The 20,234-nt window shown below is 39.2% G+C and overlaps 1 long non-coding RNA gene across 1 annotated transcript; it reads left to right on the top strand.

The window, feature by feature from the left end:
- The first annotated feature begins 1,039 nt into the window (after positions 1–1,039).
- On the top strand, positions 1,040–19,874 carry LOC134159046 (uncharacterized). Its single transcript, XR_009963010.1, has 3 exons — positions 1,040–1,142; positions 17,857–18,288; positions 19,413–19,874. It is a non-coding gene; the product is annotated as an uncharacterized LOC134159046 (long non-coding RNA).
- Positions 19,875–20,234: the final 360 nt, after the last annotated feature.

The raw sequence follows: 20,234 nt of genomic DNA, 5'->3' as shown, positions 1-20,234 counted from the left end.
GTCCTGATGATTGGCTCTGTGAGAAGAAGAAAAAAATCACCATACCAGGGGAAAATATGTATTTATGAAAAATTACTGATAGTGATTTAAAGCAATCTACTTGCTGACTTACACAGCTAGGTAACCACTACAGCTGTGGTCTACGGAAAGAAAGATTTCTGACCTGGCTTCAGTTTAAAAATATGAATTGATATCTCAGAACACAAGTCCTGAGCAGGTAATTTCTGCTTCTTATTCACTAGGCTCAGTAAAGGACATAAATGCTTTGAATGTGATGTCTCTAGCATAAAAAGAAAAACAAAACCTTACTGCAGAGATCTGAAAATGGGTGCAAATACAGACCTACCTGAAAAAAAGAAAAAGGATGCTGCTTTGAATTATCTTGGATGAATAGTGAATCTCTAATATACACTGCAAAATAGGTGTTCATCTGTGTCTGTGATACAGCAATTTATGCTTACTTTTCCTTTTGTAATAAGTCTTATCTAGAGAAATGTAGAGATGAACATATTCAATTAGCTTCCTGAAATACAGTGTCATTGTTTCTTTCTCCTACCTTTTTATCCATGGACATTTTCCCAGTCATTTTTAGTTACTGCCTCCTGTGGGCTTGTGTAGCAGACATGCTGACTCCTTAATTAAAATTGCATGCCAGGAAGTAAGTAACTGCCAGCTGAATGCTTGCCTCCTACTGTTGCATTCTGTCAGCTCAGGGATGGCTTTCTTTCTCCTCCCCCTTTATTATTTTTTAAGGAAATGTCAGTTGCTGTTTCTGAAAGTAAATTTGGGAAACTCTGGGAAATGCACTTTTAAATCTAGAAAACATATTCTTGTGTAGAAGAAAAACACTAGCACATTGAAAGTGTCTGTTTTCTGGACGTAAAGACCATGCAAATGAATACTGGGGTAACAACACTGATGGACAAACCAGCGTGGGTTATGCAGCACCCATCTGGGGCCATTCCACTCCCGGAATTACACAAGAACCTCCCGTGTAGATGCCCCACCCCTTAGATATTTCTCTGTTTTCCTGGAGCTAAAGTCCTGTTCAGGGAGGAACGAGAAGTGTGGACACCTGCCTGAAGCTTCCCGGGCTTTGAAAAGAGATGCAGGCACAGCACCTGGTCTTCAAGAGCACAAAGGTGAGGCATACATGTCTCTGCAAAGCAGTCAGCCTCTGCGGGCTACTGCCGAAAGAGCTGTGGCTGGGAGGCAGCAGTAGGTGCCTGCCCCATGCTAGTGCCTTCTGGAGCCTGCTGCTTCTTCTCTGTGCCTGTGCTCTGAGCTTTATCTAGGATTTTTCCCTTTGAAAACCAATCACACTGCCTTTGCTCTGCATCAAGGCAGAGTGGAGAGTTAAAAGCCATTTCTAGAGTGGGAAGGTTGAAGAAAGAATCATTAGGGCCCAAACTAGGCTCATGAATGCCTCAGGTAGAGACCAAGACATATACTCTTTTCTGCCTGTACCAACGTTTGTTGATTTTCACCATTGCGTCCCATGACATCAGGCTCAGGCAGTTGCCTTTTTGCTCATAGGAGATGAAGAACAAAAATCTTCTCCCAAAGAGAGGAAAATAAAAGGAGTTTGGCAAAAGCTGTTCCTGTCCTTCCAGTTCTACCTTTTTTATACTCCTCATCCTGTGAATATAAACTCACCTGTTGTTCCAGAGCTTTTCAGATATCTACGGGCATTTGAAACAGGCTGGTTGGTTTGCCCTGATAAGTGGAATCCACCTTCATGTTGGCTGCCTGAGAGTCTGAATTTCATTCTTGCCCTAATTGGAACAATACATTCCAGGATGGACCAAGATGCGGGACATAGTCAAACAATCATGCTTCTTGGCTTCCAGTATTTCTTCAGTCTCACCCCATGGCTAAGAGCAGAAATAGATGTGTTACAAGTACAGTAAAAAATCCAAAATAAGCATCTGTTTCACCACACCAGTACATTTGTAACGCCCTGTACAAACTGTGCTCACAATGGTCGCTGAACAAAATTGATGTTAAAAAGTACAATGGGAACTATCAACTTACATGTAGCTTCTGCTCTACCAGCTCCCAAGAATGAATCTCCCAGGAAGCCAGAGGCCTTGGCAGTTTGCAGTTCATGTGCATGTTGTGCTCTACAGCTTCCAGAAGAAACAAGAGCTTAGCAGCTGTGACAGCTGGCTACTTCAACTTTTCACATCTTCAGGGTATGAGGGTTTTTACAATTGATTTTGTTTTTTTCACTTACAGAGTAAAATTTTGACCCCAGGAAACTCAATAGAAAGTTCCCATTGATTTTAGCTAAGTTAGGATGTCAACTTAGTATTGCAAAATGGAGAAGCAAAGCAAAGGCTTTAGAGACAAGTAACATCTTTTATTACAGTAACTGACATGGAAATAACAGGTAAGCCTTTGGGCGCGCAAGCTTTATAGTTCATAATGCACTAGGTTAAATATTCATCTGAAGTTAAAATATACATGAGTTTAACCTAAACACAGCAGGACTAATATTTTAACGAATACCCAAATTAAGCACACTTTTCAGAATTAATTTTGAAAATGCCACTCATTTCAGGCTTCAATTTTTAGGTTGAAACTGATAAAGCACAAAGCTCCACTACATCTGGAAAGGAAAATAAATAAAACAAAGACCAAAAATACCCTTGGGATTTGCTCTAGGTTATTTTCTTTGCCTAAGCCATCACAGTGCAAATTGAAAACCAGCTAATAGATCTCCATGTAGATGAGATAGCAATGGCTCTTTTGCTCTGCTTTGTATTTCAATTCTGATTTTCCATGTTTATTGCAAGCAGGTAGAAGCGAAGACTGTGAGTTCAGATGTCTGGCTGCATTCAAATTTTTTGAGTTTGAATTCCAGTGAGAAGAAAAGGAGCAGAGAAAAACAAGGATAAATACATCATCAAATCTGAAATAAAACTTTGAAAAACTTATCATGGTTGCTAAGTAACAAAAGCATACTTAACCTTTGCTAATGATTAACAAACCTCAAATTCACATAAGCCAGGAAACAAGTAGCAAAGGAGGTTTTTTTGTTCTTTTGTTTTGGGAGTTTTCCAGGTTGCTTACAGTTTTGCTCTTCTAAAATTTGTAAGGAGACAAGAGGGAGGAAATTACCCATATTACTGAACTAAAGAAGGCGTTGTTACCCTGTGAAATACTAGCATATGATATTTGTGTTCTGAAGATATCTTTTTTTCCCTGAATGAAACTCACCCTGAAACGAGATCTGAGACTGAATATACCTTCAGGCTACGGACTGTTTTTTCAAGGTTTGTGTCACCTACTCATCTTTGCAGACATTGCATAACCTTCACTTTGACTGCTAAAAGTCGATGATAAGAATCTTCACTGAATATATTCACTGTCAGGCCTTTATCCTTTTTCTCTCAGCATAGGTAATCACAGATATTGCCTAAACACTGTTATTTCTGTCCTTGAAAATGTCTTATTGTATTCACTAAAGTTAAACCCAGCCTATCTATCTTGTCTACCTATCTCTAACTTCATTTATAAAGCTTTTATCACCACGTTTTGCTAGATTTCTTGCAAACTTCCCACAGAGTAGTATATATGGGATCAAATTAATTTCGCTCCAAGGGTCAATCTGTTAGATAACCTAAGGTTGTACAGTGAGGTACAAGCATCCGGACATGAAAAATGCATTCCAGATATACATGAGACCACAGTTCAATCCACAGCTGTCAATGCCTCAAATGCATGTTACTTCCCAAGCAGCTTTTGCCTATAAAAATATCAGGAAATCAGACTTTATGACAATCTGTCTTCTTGCCTAGCTAATGAAGCCTAGCTAGATCAGTTTAGATTTATCCTGTATTTATAGCTTCTCTAAGTCTGTTGTGTGTATCTGCCTGTTTGAGAATGGAAGCAACAACCTGCAGTTATGAGAGTAATGATTTTGTGTCTGACTGATTGCAAGATCCTTGATCTCTGTGCATTTCTGTTGTGTGGTTCAGTTTCTGCATCTAGTGAGATCTTTTGTTGTTATTTTCTACTCTGCTTTCCCTTTCTGTCTTTCATTAGCAGGCAGTACATCCTCACAAGGTACATTGACAGCATGTAAAGAATTGGTGTCTGTTACCATCACACAGTCTTTTTTTGGACAATCAAAGACAGCAGAGTAGGACAGAGCTTTTATTATCTCCAGCTCAGAATAGGATGTCAAACACCTGTGTACTGGAAAACAAGATGATAGTCAATAAAACCAGTTGGGTATTTTGGGGTTGATGTGCTTTGTTCACAGAAAATTAACAATTTGTTGAAAGACTGTATTGACATTTTTTTGATCCAGTTTCTTTTATCAAAATACAAATTCTGGTTCCTCAGTTTGGAATTATATTTAGCTTCATAATTCAAGCTAACAAGAGAGATGTTAAAAATGAACCAATATCTTAAAAAATTCAGAGTCGGTTAGAACATTATATTCTGATTGATTGTCACAAACAAGCTAACACAATCATTATTGTGCTGAAAACTTTCACAATGTCAACTGCCTATCCTGAGGTTGGAAAAGAAATTCTTTTGTTATCACAAAAACATTTTGGGGATGAAGAAGCTTACTTCCTGGAAAAGCTGAAAGAAAAGTCTGGCAGAAAAATAAGCCAAAGGACAAACAGACTAAAAGTGGGAATTCCAGACAGATCACTCATACCTTTACAGTTTAAGTCTTTATCAGTTCTAAATGTAAAAGCTTATACTAGTGCATGCTGATTTAAACCACCCATGGACTAAGATACTAAAAATTCATCCCCCCACTGATCTTCAGAAGACCCTGTGAGGATCTAGATTTTCACGTACTGTGTATCAGAGACCCAGATGTAAAAAGCAGTTTTCACAAATCTGTTCAATAGAGTTAATTTCATTTACTTGTGGCATCTCTAAGTTAGAAGCCTAAGACCTAGCTGATTTTGTGCTCTGCTTCTAACTGAGGCATAAAAAGAGGTAGTTCCCATTGATAGTTTATCAGGTTCATGCTAGAGATGTATCTTAGTCTGCATGCATATTTTCCCATGTAGATGGTTAAGGAAGCCTTGAACACCTAGCTTAGACTTAGAGATCTAAGGTTTGGGCATCTAAGTAAGACCAGGTGATTTCTTAAGCTTGCTTGTTTTAATTTGAGAACATATATGACCAAGCAGAAGATGCAGTTCTCAGTTTGTCATGGTGGTTCTTAACATCCCTCCCTCGTGTACATGCTTTACTCATGGTACTGGCTAAACACAGCTGTGTATACTACTCTGGAGAAATTATTAGATCCTTATGTAGCTCTAGATATGGTGACAAATGCCAAGAGTTTTATTAGAACTTCCAATGTGCTAAAATACTTCCAATGTAAACAAACTGAATATCCCCCAGGATTATGGATGCTGTCATAACAGCTTAGAAGCTATTCCCATGCTTCATAATGCTGCTTTTTTAAAAGCACTAAACATCAAATTGATTTTAACGGCCAAGATCCAAAATCAAGGAGAGAATTATACCTCAGATTCACGTTAAATAAATATTTTTTGAGGTTTAGAAATTCAGAGAAAAATTGAACCCGTTAAATACATGTTCCTTACTGATATTTACTGTTAAGAGCTCATATGAAACAGGAGAAAAAATTGTCAACATCCTTACTGTGTTAATAAGGTAGGCAGAATTATCAAGGCTGATGAAATTAGGGAACAGACTCTGCTACAAACAATAAAAACATTTTCACCGGGTTTTCTTTTTACTGTGAAAACACACAAAACTAACCAATGCACTGGAAAATGAAAGAACTGATTGGCTGGAGGAAACATGATGCATCAGTGGATGAATACTCCAGACATAATACTTTGTACATTTGCAAGCTAAAAGGACACATCTGAAGAGAAATTTCAGACAGCTAAAATTTCATGCAAATAAGCCACCAGGCTGAAGGCTTCCTGCAAAACATTTCTGTAGGAAAAATTATCAGTGCCATGGCTAAGATATCTAGCTTTGTGCTACCAAAAGATTAATCCTACAAAACTGCTAAATAACGCATGGCTTCTCGTAGATGTGAATACACAAGACATGCTTACTGATCTACACTTCTGAGATTTTATGTCTATTATACTAGAAGCCTTAAATTTGTTACAGAGCTGGAAATTTTTTGGGGGGCTTGTACTGTGTAAGCTAAAGGGAAAATGATAGGGGAGAGTCAGACTCAGCAGTCTGATTGGTCCTCTACAGACTACATTTCTGAGCATGAATTATACCTTGTTGCCCCCTTTTTGCCTGCCTCCTACACATACACATGTCACACAAATACCTGCCTTGCTGCTGATCATTTCTGAATTTATATCAACTGCCTTAAAGTAATTTACATTTTCAAGGAGCAGTTACTCTTAATATTGAAAGAGACTAGAAGCTTAGTTTTCCAGTCGAGCTCCTTCTTTTCCCTTGCAGCATCTTCAACAGGAGGCGGAATCCCCTGCTCTGGCACAGTTCAAAGTCTAGCTCTGCAGTTACACTTGGAATTTGAGTGGTCTCATATGGCAGTCTATAGGTGAAACTCATTTTTATTCTTATGAACAGTTTATTTTTCAATATTCTGTTTGAAATTTTGCATCAGCTGCCTATGTTCCTCGTTAAAAGATGAATGTGCTTTCAAGAACCATTGGCAGAACTCTAGGCATTATAAAAAAAAAAGCAAGGAAAGCCTCTTAGAAAACAGTAGAAAAGGTTTATTATCCTGAGGAAATATGAGCCAAAATCCTGGGTCAGAGTGGACTGAGTATTTGATGTACACTAGGAACTGTGTGTTCACAGACCTGACAAAGAACAGACACCGAGTGATATTTTCATGCCTGACAGAAAATAAACAACCCTTTATTTACAGAAGTTTAACTCTTCCATGGGAAGACTTAACCACCCTCCTACTTAGCTATGTGCAGTACTCCAGAGCCAATTCTTTTTTCTGCATGAAAATTCACATGTGCCTGCACAAAGGAAAGCTCCCCATGATCAGATGTCTCCTCTAAAATCTGATATCCCTGCTGAAGCATCATGGCTACTGGACAGCTCAGAGTCCGAAAAGGGATAGACAGGCTGATTTAATAATTTGCCTGTCAGAAGATAAAATGAGTTCGCAGTTCCATTGCATTAGCATTTCAAAGACAGTGTGTCCAGCATAAGTAGTTTTAAAAATAATAATTCTGTTTCTTCCCAGATGCAGAATCCAGCTGTTTGGTTGAAACTAACACCAAGAGAAAAGCAGAGCGCAGCGCATATAATCCAAATGGGCTTACACCCCTGATCTCCACTTCAAGGTCTGATATGACAAAAATGTTTGAAATACTATTTGATTTTTGACAATTATTTCAGCAATAGTAACACTTCAAGAGAATCTGAGAAAGCACTAACAAAACCACAGAGGTTAACCCCCATTCCTGTAGGACAGCGTTCAAAGTGGCCATAAAGCATAATCCAGTATTTAATATCAAATGATCCAAAGAAGTGAGTACCTACTGAATCTAAAATTCACTAAGTGCTTGTATTTTGGCTCTGAAAATTGTCTTGCCTTTGGAAGCTGACCCTCATCTCATGGAGACACAGACAACACAGAGCCCTACAAAGGGCATAGCTGCTATCTCTCAGACTACAGCAAATGGAGAGGTGGCAGTGATTTCTGCAGCTGGATCCTGCCGAGCACCACCATCCAGGAAAGCAAGATCAGGGCTTAATTCCTTTTTTAATTTGATGGAATCCAAATCCCTATCCCCCACAAGAATGCTGCAACCATCAGGTTAAAAAAATACTACCAAGAGGATGGAAGTATCCTATGAGCAGACCCAGGTCATGCTCTTGATAAGGAGAAACAGGAATTCAGATAGCCGCCTGTGCTTGTTCCTCTACTGATTATCTACAAGCAGCTTCCTTGCAAAGGGAGCTTCTGTATACCTTCTAAGACAGCCAGATGCCTCAAGTCACTCATCACTGAATCATCTTTAGAAGGGAACTTAACTCTTTTCCAAGACTACATTACAAGGAATATAGTGGCCCTAGTCTGACCCTCCAAATTATCCTAATGGGGTTAGTGCCTAATTTCATAATGCTGCAATATGTGATTTCTCGGGGCTTAAATGGCTTCTTTTCATCGTAACATTAGTGCAAAAGGGCCTTAAGAGACTCCTGTAGAATGGAGATAAAACTGTATTCCCTGTAGCTATATGGGAGTTTAGATACCTTTTTTTCTGTGAATATGTCCTTTGGCTTTATGAATGCCTCCACAGGACACAATTTTGTATGAATTACTCTGCATCAAAATCAGAAGGGATTCCAAATAAAAAAATCTCATTTCTAACCTGAAAGAATGAAAAAATTAGTTCCTCCATTGACTGAAAGGTTACTTACAGTGGGATCTAAGCTTGTTGTTTACTTCTGTAATTGCCATATCATTACTGTCTTATCCTATGTCATATCTGCGGATACTTAGTTAGCACCCTTAGTATTTATGCATATATACAGATTCTTTCATCTTAGGAGGGGGCCTGTTTACACTCTTACATTGATCAACATTTTCTTTTACAAAAAAGAATTTCTTGCACCAATTAAGTGCAATTGTTACGGGTTTAGAAACCAAATGCCTCCGCACTGCTGGTATTTTCAGAAACTGGAGACAGATCAAATTCCTGGCAAGTAATTCCAGGCAACACATTTGTGTTACATTTATATTCTGCCATTGCAGTACATGATCTCCACTGTTCACTAAGGCTGACATCTATTTTTTCATGTTGATGATACTTGCTTCACGTCAACACGTAAGACAACTGACAGTAATGAAGCCTGGCCAGCTTTCTACAAATCACACCTTGCTCATACTAGCTCACTGTATTCCTTTCATCTTGTTAATTTTCTATTGACAAATGTTGTCCTCATTCATGACAAAAAAAGTCAGTGAAGTTTATTACTTGCATGGGAGAATGAGGTATTATCCTAAATCCTCATTCCTAATATTTAGGAATTACTATACAAAACACTTATGGAAGTTTGTATGTTTGGATTTTATAGCATGTTCTTTGGTGTCATGAACAGGGTGAAAAATTCAAGTTCCATCTCAATGCTGTTAATGACATGACTGCTGCAGGGTAGGGTCATCAAATTAGTCCAGGTGTATCTATATACACATCAAAAGCAAAGGAGTCATAGAGGCAGTAAACAAAGCCTATAGCTTAGTTAAGAAATTAAAGCAGTTGTACAGAGTTTGGATATATCAGAGCTGTTAGTTCAGGTGTGTGTAACACATCTCCCATTGCATGGATGTAGCCAAAGAACAAGGCTGAGAGTAGCATCTTTCTGGCAGAGTAGCAAGTTGCATCTCATGTAACTTTTGCTGGATCACCCAAAAAGCTTCTCGTAAGCACTTTAATTCAAGCAATTAGTTTAAATTTAATTTAAGCATTGTTAATTCAACCCCGATTAACCTGAAAAAAGTTGGGGGTTATTCCAGCTTCTGCAATGTGGCTTTGGAGAAATCAGCTTCACTTCCCTAGGTCTCTCCTTCCTATAAAATAGAATAATAGGAGCTATCTAAAGTAATCCAAGACCTAAGAAGGAAAGGAAGTATAGGAAAAAAACAGTGTTATTTCACCTTACCTAGACTATATCTCTTCCTCCAAACAGTATTTTATGCTAAACAAAAGAAATTCATCAGAAGTTCAGCATTATTCTTGGCCCATCATGTTTCTATGGTTACAGAGCCTGTGTTTTTCATCTGTAGAAACTAGCAAGAATTTTTTCATTTTAAAAGACTACATGCGCTGTCTCTCTGACCCCCGCTTATCAAGGGCTGGTTATTCTCATTTTGCCAGCCTCATCCAGCCCTGCACTGAAAGCATCTCTGAATCAGTACAAAGCATATAAGTACGAAGTAAGCATTGTTTGCAGTAATACCCAGAAATGCCAACACCAAAAAATAGAAATATAGGAAGGATTGTTAAACTTTACCCCTGAAGGCTTATCCCATCTCTATTTTCCAGCAGATTGGGTAAGCCTTTGCGTGATGGAGGGAACATGATCCTCTTCCTGCCAATGGCTGTGTGGCTTGACATTTCTCTCAAGCCTGCTGTATAGCTCACGTCAGAGATAAGCCACCATGCTTCACCTCAGATCCAGCCCATCTGGGTAATTTCTAATGCCATTTGAGTTTCTATATAAAGTGCAATACAGTGCATACACAAGCATATATATATACATATATATATATATACACAGTCTCACTAGGTAAACAATAAGTGTAAATACACACACATGTGCGCCCCTCTACTGTGTGAACCATTGTGAGGCAATACATATCCCTTTTCTCATCCTAGCTATTCCTTTCTATGATAAGAAGGCATGATTATGGATTAAATTTAAGTTTGCCTAAGCACAAGCTCAAAATTCCCTTAACATCCTATTAAAATGAATACTTCTTGTTTTCTCTACCTATGCCCCTCCCCCAAGAAGAAAAGCAACCTTCTCTTCTTAGAAAAGAAGCAAAGCCCATCCCTTCTCAGGGTGATATCAGAATCTGGCGGCTTCTGAGCTGGCTCCCACTTTATTCCCTTCCCAGCCAGTGTATTCCTCATTTGCAGTCTTCTTCAGACATCTGTGGGATTTTATCTGTTGTTGCGACATTAGTGCAAATTACTTCATAAAAACTCAAAGTTAGTTTGGTGCAGTGATCTACTATGACTTCTTCACAGCACGCTTAATGGAGGGGTTTGTGATGACACAGAGAATAACCTGCACTAGTACTGTGCAAGGTGTTCAGTGTGCTCTTGAAAGGCTGATACTGATGCTGGGTGACATATCCATCTCTCTCATGTTTGAGGGGAAAACATGCAAGTTCCCCCTCTGCCAAGCATGACCACTGAGCCCCATCTTACAGGCTTTCCTGTAAGTTCGTTTATCTGGAGTTGTCTGAATGTAAGCTTTGCTTCCATGACCACATCCTTGTAACAGAAACCATGGCAAGGTTTTTTTGGTTTAGAGGGGGATTTGGGTGTTGTTTTGGTTTGTTTTAGTTGTGTTTTTTTTTTTCCCAGAATTGTTTAGGAGTTTCCACCCTCCTTGTAAAAAAACCCTTTACCAAAATACTATTTCCCTGATAATTCCCAGTCTTATCCTTCATTTTTTGCTGACCTACTGATAAATCCACAGGAAATGACCAGAGCTTATGGAATCTCCAGGAGTGCCTGAAAGCAGAAGCATAGGAAACAGTATAAAGCAGAATAAGCAAATATCCTCTCAAGCTTCATTAAAGGAAATGGAGATTTCCTGTAGTTCATTTCTCTGTTTAATAACTCTTACTGTACATTTTTTTCCATGAACCAACACAGGCCCACCTTGAACCCATGTCAAACTTCTACAATATCCCAAATCAAGGAGTTCTAGTCTAACTAGACATAGAGTGAAACACCTCTTCTTCTTGTTTGGCTTCATACAAATCTCTACCATTCAATTTCAAAGAGTATTTCTTTAGAATATATCTTCCATGCTATTTTGTGTGAATTCACAGTGAAGCAAAGGGGACTAGTATATCAACAGCTGGCATGCTGTTCCAAATAATAAAGGTTCAGCTGAGCAGAGGCTCATGACAACCAGGTTGTCATTCAAGAGACAGATCACCTAAAACTCACAGAAGTATAAGGTGTTGCTCACTTTTTCTTCTGGACTAGGGTTAGATATAGCATAAATATCCATCTGTGAAAGGAGGTTTACCAGGGGTGACGTTTACCGCAAAGGAGGTTAAGAAGATGAGAGCAGAAGTACCTTGGAGAGATACATGTCACAGCCTGTGCCTTGAAAGCTGCTGGTTCAGTACGGTATCTAAACCAAAATGTTCTACTGATGCTTTACCTTGTGCCCACAAAGCCTTAGAAATACTATCAGGGCCAAACAGCTGCTCAGCCTAGCTCAGAAAGAAGCCAGGACTGAACCTGCTGGATAAGGATTTTTGGGGGGAAGGAAAAGGACTTTTCTCATACAGACTTTCCAGGATGCAGAAGGATCTAATCTGTGTGCTCCAAAGTACCATTTAAATTCGCACTGCTCCCTTCTATACATTTGTGAAAAAGGACAAACAATCACTTTTTTTTTTCCACCAAAACCGCAGCTAAACAACATTTCTAATACTAAATAAAATATTAGAGATTAGTATTTGTCAAAACTGTATCAACACTCAGCTTTATTCATAGGTATAATTAATAATTAATAATTTTGTTTTGCACTGCTTTCTCTTTTTAAATGCATTTTAAATAGTCTGCAGATCAGAGCTAAACTAACAATGTCCAGCGATTTTACGTTGTAGAAGATGAAATATTTCTATAAAATCTGAATAGACTGCAACACCAAGGCCAAAGTGTACTTAAACGGTCACTTTTTTTCTCATTTGGAGTCTTTGAGGAAGGATGGAATTTTTTGAAAAGTTCTTAAAAAAGATCAATGAATAGCATTTTCAGCTGACTGATGTAAACCAGTAGAGGAAAACTACCTTTTGTAGACACCTATTTATACCAGCTGTAAATCTGGGGCCATAGCTTTAGGTCCGGTTATGATTAAAATTTATTTTTATGCCTCAACAAAAGCTTAAATCAGTTTTAATTAAAATCAAAAAATAGTTTGACAATGAAGTGTTTGACAAATTCCTCCTTAATTATCACATTCACCAAATACTAGAGCTAACTTGTCAGCATTTTGAATTTTCTAAGTGGAAAGAAGGAGAGGAAATAGATAAGATGTCAATTACAGTAAACTGCAATTAAGATTATTGGCAGATGAAGACCCTCAGGGAACTAGAGTCCCACATTGCAGTAAGCTTAATAATTAGATGGCCCAACCTTGCACTAAAGAAGAGAATGAGTCATGTTATACAAGATAAATCAATCATTTAGAATAAAAGTTCTAAAGAAAACAGGACAGAGAAGTAACACACACAAAATCCTCTCGGCTTTTCTTGTCTTCTAAGGAACAAACATTTGTTATCTGATCATAGGTTTCTCGAGTACATGCAGAGCAGGGAACTCAGGAGCTCATGGCACACACCAGCCGTGTTCCAGCTGTGTAATGGAGTGAGACCCGGGTGTGCTCCTGTCTGAACAGCATCCAACGAGGGAGTCTGAGCATGCAGTCCCTAAAGAGACTAACTGCTCCGCATCTTAGCTGGGGAGGGTCTGCTGGGCAGCCCTATGGGGCTGTTGATGAAACCTACATGTCAGAACTCACCACAGCACACCCCCAGCAGGAAAGCCCAGATGCTGCTTTTTCCTTCAGTCATTAAGCCACAGCAAAAGCAGCCAGCTGACCTGTGTAGATGATCATAACAAAAGAGCCACCTGAGGACTGACACTGAAGACAATATCAGCAAGTAGGGAGGCTTCTGGGATCACTACTCTTTACAGCAAATTAATTAAAAAATTACTGCAGTGGGAGAGAAAAAAACCTGCTGAGGACAGTAACAGTTGTTTAAAAATGTCGTCGATCTTTCCACCAGCCAGCAATCTTGTGCAACAGCACTTGTGTCAAGCGAGAAGCATGAAAACAAGATTGTTTCAGCTCGTACTTCCTCCCACCACATCTCTCTCAAACAATAATGAGGCTGAGGAGAAAGGAAGTTATTGTAGTCTTACAGCTGTAATAAAACATTCACACCAGCAGATACCATGAGGTTAAACTAGATGAGACAACTCAGTACTGCAAACAGCATTTCTGTCCTTAACTGTGCAACCACCACTGAGGCTTTGCCATGAGAGAGATGCTGCACTGCCTCTGCATTTCTTATTCTGAAAGGGGTGCACAAAAGGGAGCTCTTCCCATTTTCCTCCCCATTAGCACTGCCTAAGGGGTTGTATAACTCAGAAATACTCATACAACAACCGCATTCTCCCTCTCCTCTCAGCTTGGAGCCCCATCAAGCTGAGCTGTAATACGTTTTTATTCACTAAAGTCTCTTCTAAATCTAAGTAATCTGTTCCTTTCAGTATTCAGAGTCCCATCTGCTTACTCAAGAGACAGGAGGAAATTGTCATTCCTTTAGTCAGCAATAAAGCACAGCAGTTTTCAGAGAGTATCAGTGTGGATTTATCATGACTTCTGCATTATCCTATGTTAGCTAAGCTCCCTATAGGAAAAGAAATTCTGCCCTCAAGTTTTCCACTGACAACACTGTGGTGACAGGGACCATACAAGCAAGTAGCTTTTACAGACAGCTTGATAGACCATACAGATAAACTAGAAGAGATATAAGTTCACATTGTCTTTTGCATTAGTAAAACTTGTCACTGAATTCAACTAGCAGAAAATATATTTTTAGTGAAACTGACACTGGAAAGAATAGAGCTCAAATTCCAGAAGTTTGTTTCACAGAGACAAGAGTGCCACCATGTCATTTCTCCAGGCTACTTGAAAGAATACAAAGCATAGCACCCTGTGCATAGAAAGAATAAGAAAACCTGGTAATTATTCCTAATAGCCATCAAGGATGACAGCTGCTTTTTTGCATACCAGGCACACTGTGACTTCCAGCATCCACTGCAGATAATGGGATTGTGCAGGAAACATCTGCATCCCAGTGACTGGTCTTGGGCTTCATGCTGGAAAGGTAACCAGGAGCCATCATGCCTTATCAGAAGGTGGCACTTACGCTGCAGTTTCATACTCTACTGAAAAACATCAGTTCACCAAGTACAGCAGGACACAGCACCCTTATTCATACCACATGAAGTGGTTGGATGGGTTCCAGTGTTAGAGCAGAATGGGAGAACAGACTTAGAGCTCAAGCTGCTTCAGGAAACAACTACTGCTTTGAAAGCTTTTCATTTTGAAAGAATTGTTATAGGTCTATCCAGATAATGAATATTGGCAAAAAACCTCTTGGGTAACTTTCCTTTTTTTTTTTAATTTTTCTTTTTACAAAAATTTATGACATTACTTCTTCAAGTTGCTCAAAGCCCCATTCAGCCTGGCCTTGAAAACTTCCAGAATGGGGCAACCAAAACTTCTCCAAGAAACATGTTCCAGTGTCTCACCACCTTTGTAGTAAAGAATCTTTCCCTAAAACCTAATCTAAATCCACCTTCTTTCAGTTTAAAGCCATTCCCTCTTGTCTTATCCTTACATGCCCTTGTGAAAAGTCCCTCTCCAGATTTTTTGTAGGCCCCCTTTAGATACTAGAAGGCTTCTGTAACATGTCTCCAGAGCCTTCTCTTCTCCAGGGTGAACAAACCCAACTCTCTCAACCTGTCTTCACAGGAGAGGTGCTCCAGCCCTCTGAGCACCTACATGGTCTGCTCTGCACTCACTCAAGCAAGTCCATGTCCTTCTTGTGTTGTGGCCCCAGAGCTGAAAGCAGAACTTCAGGTGGGGTCTCACCAGAGCAGAGTAGAGGGAAAGAATCACCTCCCTTGAGCTGCTGGCCATGCTGCTTTTGATGCAGCCCAGGACACAGTCAACTTTCTGGGCTGGCTTGTCAATCAACACCCCCGAGTCGTTCTCCTCAGGGCTGCTCCCAATCACTGTGGTGAGGAATACTTTCTGTTTAACCAATGATAGAGCACATGAAAGCATTGTAGCAGATTTTCCTTTATTTGAAATCCTTACATCTGAATTATCTTTCCAAAAGACACACTGCAGCTTAAATGGAAAATAATTGATTCAGTGCAAAAATTACTGGCTTAGTTTTTAAATTTGCATATGTTCTATTAAGTTAGATGGTTAAATTACTTGATAATCTTTTAATTAAATATTAACATAGAAATAGACATAGGAAATAGAAAACTGTTTATTTTGGTGAAATCAGAATGAATAAAGTGATGCAGACAACAGAAAAGGAATTAGTGGCAATTTAAAGATTTTACTCATTTTAGTTCTGATCAAAAGTTTTTTGAGTCCTGAATTACTTTATGCTTCCAGTTATTTTTCATAACTCCTGTTGTGCATGACATCAAGAAAATCTGCATCTAAACTGTAAATTACAAACATCAAAAAGAATACTGCAGTTGAAAGTTTGCTCCATAAGTATTGACAGAATTTTACAGTCATTTACAAGCCAGGGAGTCACCAGGGTAAAGCACTTAGAGAATCAAACTTAGATTTAGGTTAACTAATTAGGTTAACCAACTAGTTCACAGCATTATTTAGAGATCTGGATTACCTGCTCGAGTTCTTTGCTGTTTTCTCTTGGTGAATTACCTAGACTGCCAACTGCTAATTTAGGTCCCCAGATTGAGCTTTTGTGTCCCCATGTTGAGAAGACAAAAAAAAATACCCTCTGAAAAAGACTTGGAAAGGAAGGGAGGAAAAAGAAGATTAAAGAGGTTTTGCAGTAAGCTAGGAAAGAGATTTTCTGCAGTGTTTCAGAAAAACAGGATCAAATTTTGTGCTTAACTTCAGGGAGGAAAAGCAAACAAATTTTGAAGACACAATAGGTGTGTTTGAATAGAGATATAGAGGTTTCAAAAGTCCTTTTAAAGGTATATATATGCAATTACATGAGCTTTGTTATTTTATCCCTACATGTATCACAAACAAAATATTATCTTTGCCACCAGCTACCACTCCTGAAAGCTCATTCTTCAAGAAGTGCTTAGAACCGTAGAATGATCTAGGTTGGAAGATACCTGTAAGTCTAACTGTTAACCTAGCACTGCCAAGTCTACCACCTCTCTTCAGTCAATGCATGTGCAGCTGAGAACTGAACAGTGTCTAAAACATCCTTATATGTTCTCCTTCCTGAAGTTACTGTACCTTTTTACTAGTCCTTGCTGACCCACTCTGTGATCTGATCTTGTAACAGTCCAATGAAGCCTCCTCTGTGAGGCAGGAAGACTATCATCTCCATGGCTGCGGAGCTGAAAACCAGAAACTGTGCATGGCAGCCTCCCTCCTGTGCATTTTTCTACTTTTTCATATTGTCTTCAGTATCAGTCTGCCCCAGTGTTCTGTCTGTAATAAGTGCAGTGTCCAAACAGCTCCTGAGATTTACACTGAGAGCATATGCTGCCCCAGGATTTGACCGATACTTTTTGTGTGGCTTTCAAACAGGCATGACTCCCGGTTGTGATGGTAGAAAAGCAGTTATCATGCTAACAAATGCAATATGGAGGGAGCTTCTAGTGCTGCTGTTGAAATGCTCTCTTTTATAAAGTGTATTCCATCCACATCCTTATCTTAATAGAACTCAGATAAAATTGAATGCCTCTCAAACTGACTCTTTGAATCCCTCTCAATTCATACTCTCTTCTTTAGTCATGGTTGTCAGATCCATGTTAAGTGTATAGTCACAGTTTACAGACGGCAACTTAGTCTGTTTTTCTTTTCTTTTTTTCTTCTTTCCCAGAATACAGTGACACCCTACTTGGCCTGTCTAATGCATACAGCTGTACAACACAGCTTTACAGTTTTATGCATAGTTGAACTTTGTTGTCCTGCATCTGCCATTAAACTGTTTGTACAATTCTGTTACCTCAAATATAAACATAAAAGAACATATTTAAAACAGTAGTTAGGCAAAATTTAATAAAATATGTTAGAAACCATTTATTTATATCTGAGCTATAATGAAAGCACATTGCAGAGGTTATCTTGAAAACATGGGTAACCAGATATTTAAATTATACTAATTTCTAAGACAGTTCATATGTTTTTTTCACACCTGTGATCAGAGGGTGTAAATAACTTCATTGTAATTGTACATTTACCCTTCATACAACTTTTTTTGGGGGGGTTAATATACCATTTATTTATGCAATATGTACTTATATCATTTGTGAAAAGTTTGCTCCTACATTTTTCAGCTACTTCTCTGGACCTTTCAAATCTTTTTAATTTGGTTTCTTCTAGGTCAAGCATTGAAAGATCTGGTCTGGAGAAACCAAAATCAAGTTGAATATAAGTAATTGATGACAAAAGTTCAGCAGCATCCCATTCACATGAAAAGTATTTGCTTCTGGCCCCTGTTTGAATCTTGGCATTTCTGAAAACTACTCACCAATACAGAAATGCAAGACATAGAGAGGAGCAATACAGAGAATGGAGGTTTTTGCAAAAGCCCAGAGAAACAGGCAACCCACTGGCATAAATGCAGGTGCAGCTCCAGGAGGAAAGCAATCTTTATGCCTAGCAGGGCTGGTGTAACCAGGTCCTGCTGGTAGACATCTGTCAAGCATTGCCACAAGTCACATCAGCTTAGGCCACCCTCAACACCACCACTGAATATGCCTAATTCATTCTTTTATGTATCCTCAGTGGCAGATAAGAGAACTGGAAATGCTGGTAATGCTTGTTTTCTTCATGTTTTCCCTCTGACATTCACCACTAAGTATTCCTGTTTGGAATTCAGCTGGTACCATCCCTTTTCAAGAATCCATCCAAGAACCCATCCTCTTCTTTCCTTTCTCTTTTTTTTTTTAATTTAGTTTTTCATTCTGAATTTTGGTAGTGAAACAAAAACCACACTTGGCAATTCCTCCGTGGGTTCTTCTTTCAAGTAGAATTTGTGAAGCCCTGCCCTTGGCAGTAAGTGCTTCCCCAGCTCCAACAAAGACTCTACCGAACAGCACTACTTATATGTGTGACAGCATGTCACTGTCCTAACAGAAATCAGGGACATGGGGAAAGTTACAGAGTTTAGCACTAGGACTTGGGTGAATATTCAGCTTAACTGTCTATCCCAAGTTCTCACTGCAATAACTAGAAAAGGCTTCCAAGTGTAATGAAAAAGAAATGCATGTATATGTTTTTCTGGCAAATGTCTGGCAATCTCACTTCAATACTCACTTCAAGTATCATTGTTTCTTTCTTTCACTTTTCTGTGTTGCTGTTGCTGCTTGTAGCAGATGGCTAGTTTATATCTTTTGCCCTTTGCACAGGATTTTTTGTTGTTATTGTAGTTTGACGAAATAACCGGCATTCAACAGCACTTTAAATTTAACTGCTGCACTTTGGGGGAGATGGGTGAAAAAAAATGTTTATAGAAGCAAAGTGTCTGGTGACAGGCACATTTAAAATGAGGAACATGTACGAGGCAATTTGTGAAGGATGTTCAGAACAATGGATTGAAAAAAGCTGCTGTTTACAAATGGCTATTTACATAATCTGCCATTTCTGTTATCTACAACATTATGCACAACAAAATTACTGTGAGCAAATGAAATTTAAATGTCACTATATGAACTAATCTTAGCCAAAGGATAAGAAATTTAAATTAGCTCATAGTTAAAGCAGCTTGCATGACAAACTTAGAAGATGAAGTAATCTTTTCAGCAGGACAAGGATGGTGGTTCAGCCCTGATCTTTGCTCAGCTGGTAATTTGTCTGCCCCCCTGTATTTTGAAGGCGAGATGTATCATTCTTAGGAAGTAGCACATCAGATTGCCAAAATGTCTTTCTTTTCACAGGGGGGACCCACCTGCAGGTCACCTTATGCTTTAGTTTGAACTTCGGAACAAAGAGGATGCTCTTCTTTCACTGAGCAATAATTGATGGTCACATCTGAGGCAACTAACCAAGAATGAATAAAAAGTTGAGCATTATGGGTTCCGCTCTTGTAAGTGTCTTCTGGCCCTGATTCAGCAAAGCGTTTCAAGCTGTGCTAAATGGTAAGCATGTGAGTACTCCCACTGAAATTCAGAAGTACTTCATGCTCTTTAAAATAACCATGTGGATTAAAGCAAGAATGAGCACAAGTTTGTGGGAACAAGCCTGTGTTTTGTCCTGTTGATAACAAAGCGCTTGCTCAGCACTGTATATCCCAGCATGCTTCCTGAATGAACTAACACCTGAGCAGCCATCAGCAGTCTTTGCAGCAGAAGCAATTTTTAATGAAACATGGTGGGGAGCCCTGCCATGAGTAAACCATAACCCCCATCTACAGAGGGTTGTGTGGGGCAGAGGGAAATAGGATGGTGCTGAATGGTTCCTATCTTATCAGCACATGTTTTCTAGCTGGCAGGGGCAGTCCACTGCATCAGCTGTCCCTAGTTCACGCTGGGCACCCTGAAAGATCTTGCTTCATCTCCAGTGTTATTACCAATATGAAGACACTCTGTGACTCTCTCCTCTGGCATCACACCAGAGGTGAACTTGCTCAGCAATCCTCAGGGCTCCTGCAAGCAATAAAGTCCCTTCCTCATGTCCACTGTGGCCTTAATGGCTGAGGAACTCAAGAGGAAGACTTGGCTCTTAGGCTACATCTTCTGCTTGTGGACACTCAGCAGTCA

The sequence above is a fragment of the Pezoporus occidentalis genome, unplaced genomic scaffold, assembly GCF_034315485.1.
Source record: "Pezoporus occidentalis ecotype Australia unplaced genomic scaffold, CSIRO_AGI_Poc_V1 ctg14, whole genome shotgun sequence".
Lineage (NCBI taxonomy): Eukaryota > Metazoa > Chordata > Aves > Psittaciformes > Psittacidae > Pezoporus > Pezoporus occidentalis.
The sequence above is the reverse complement of the archived record's forward strand: the minus strand, read 5'-3'. Positions and strand labels throughout refer to the sequence as shown.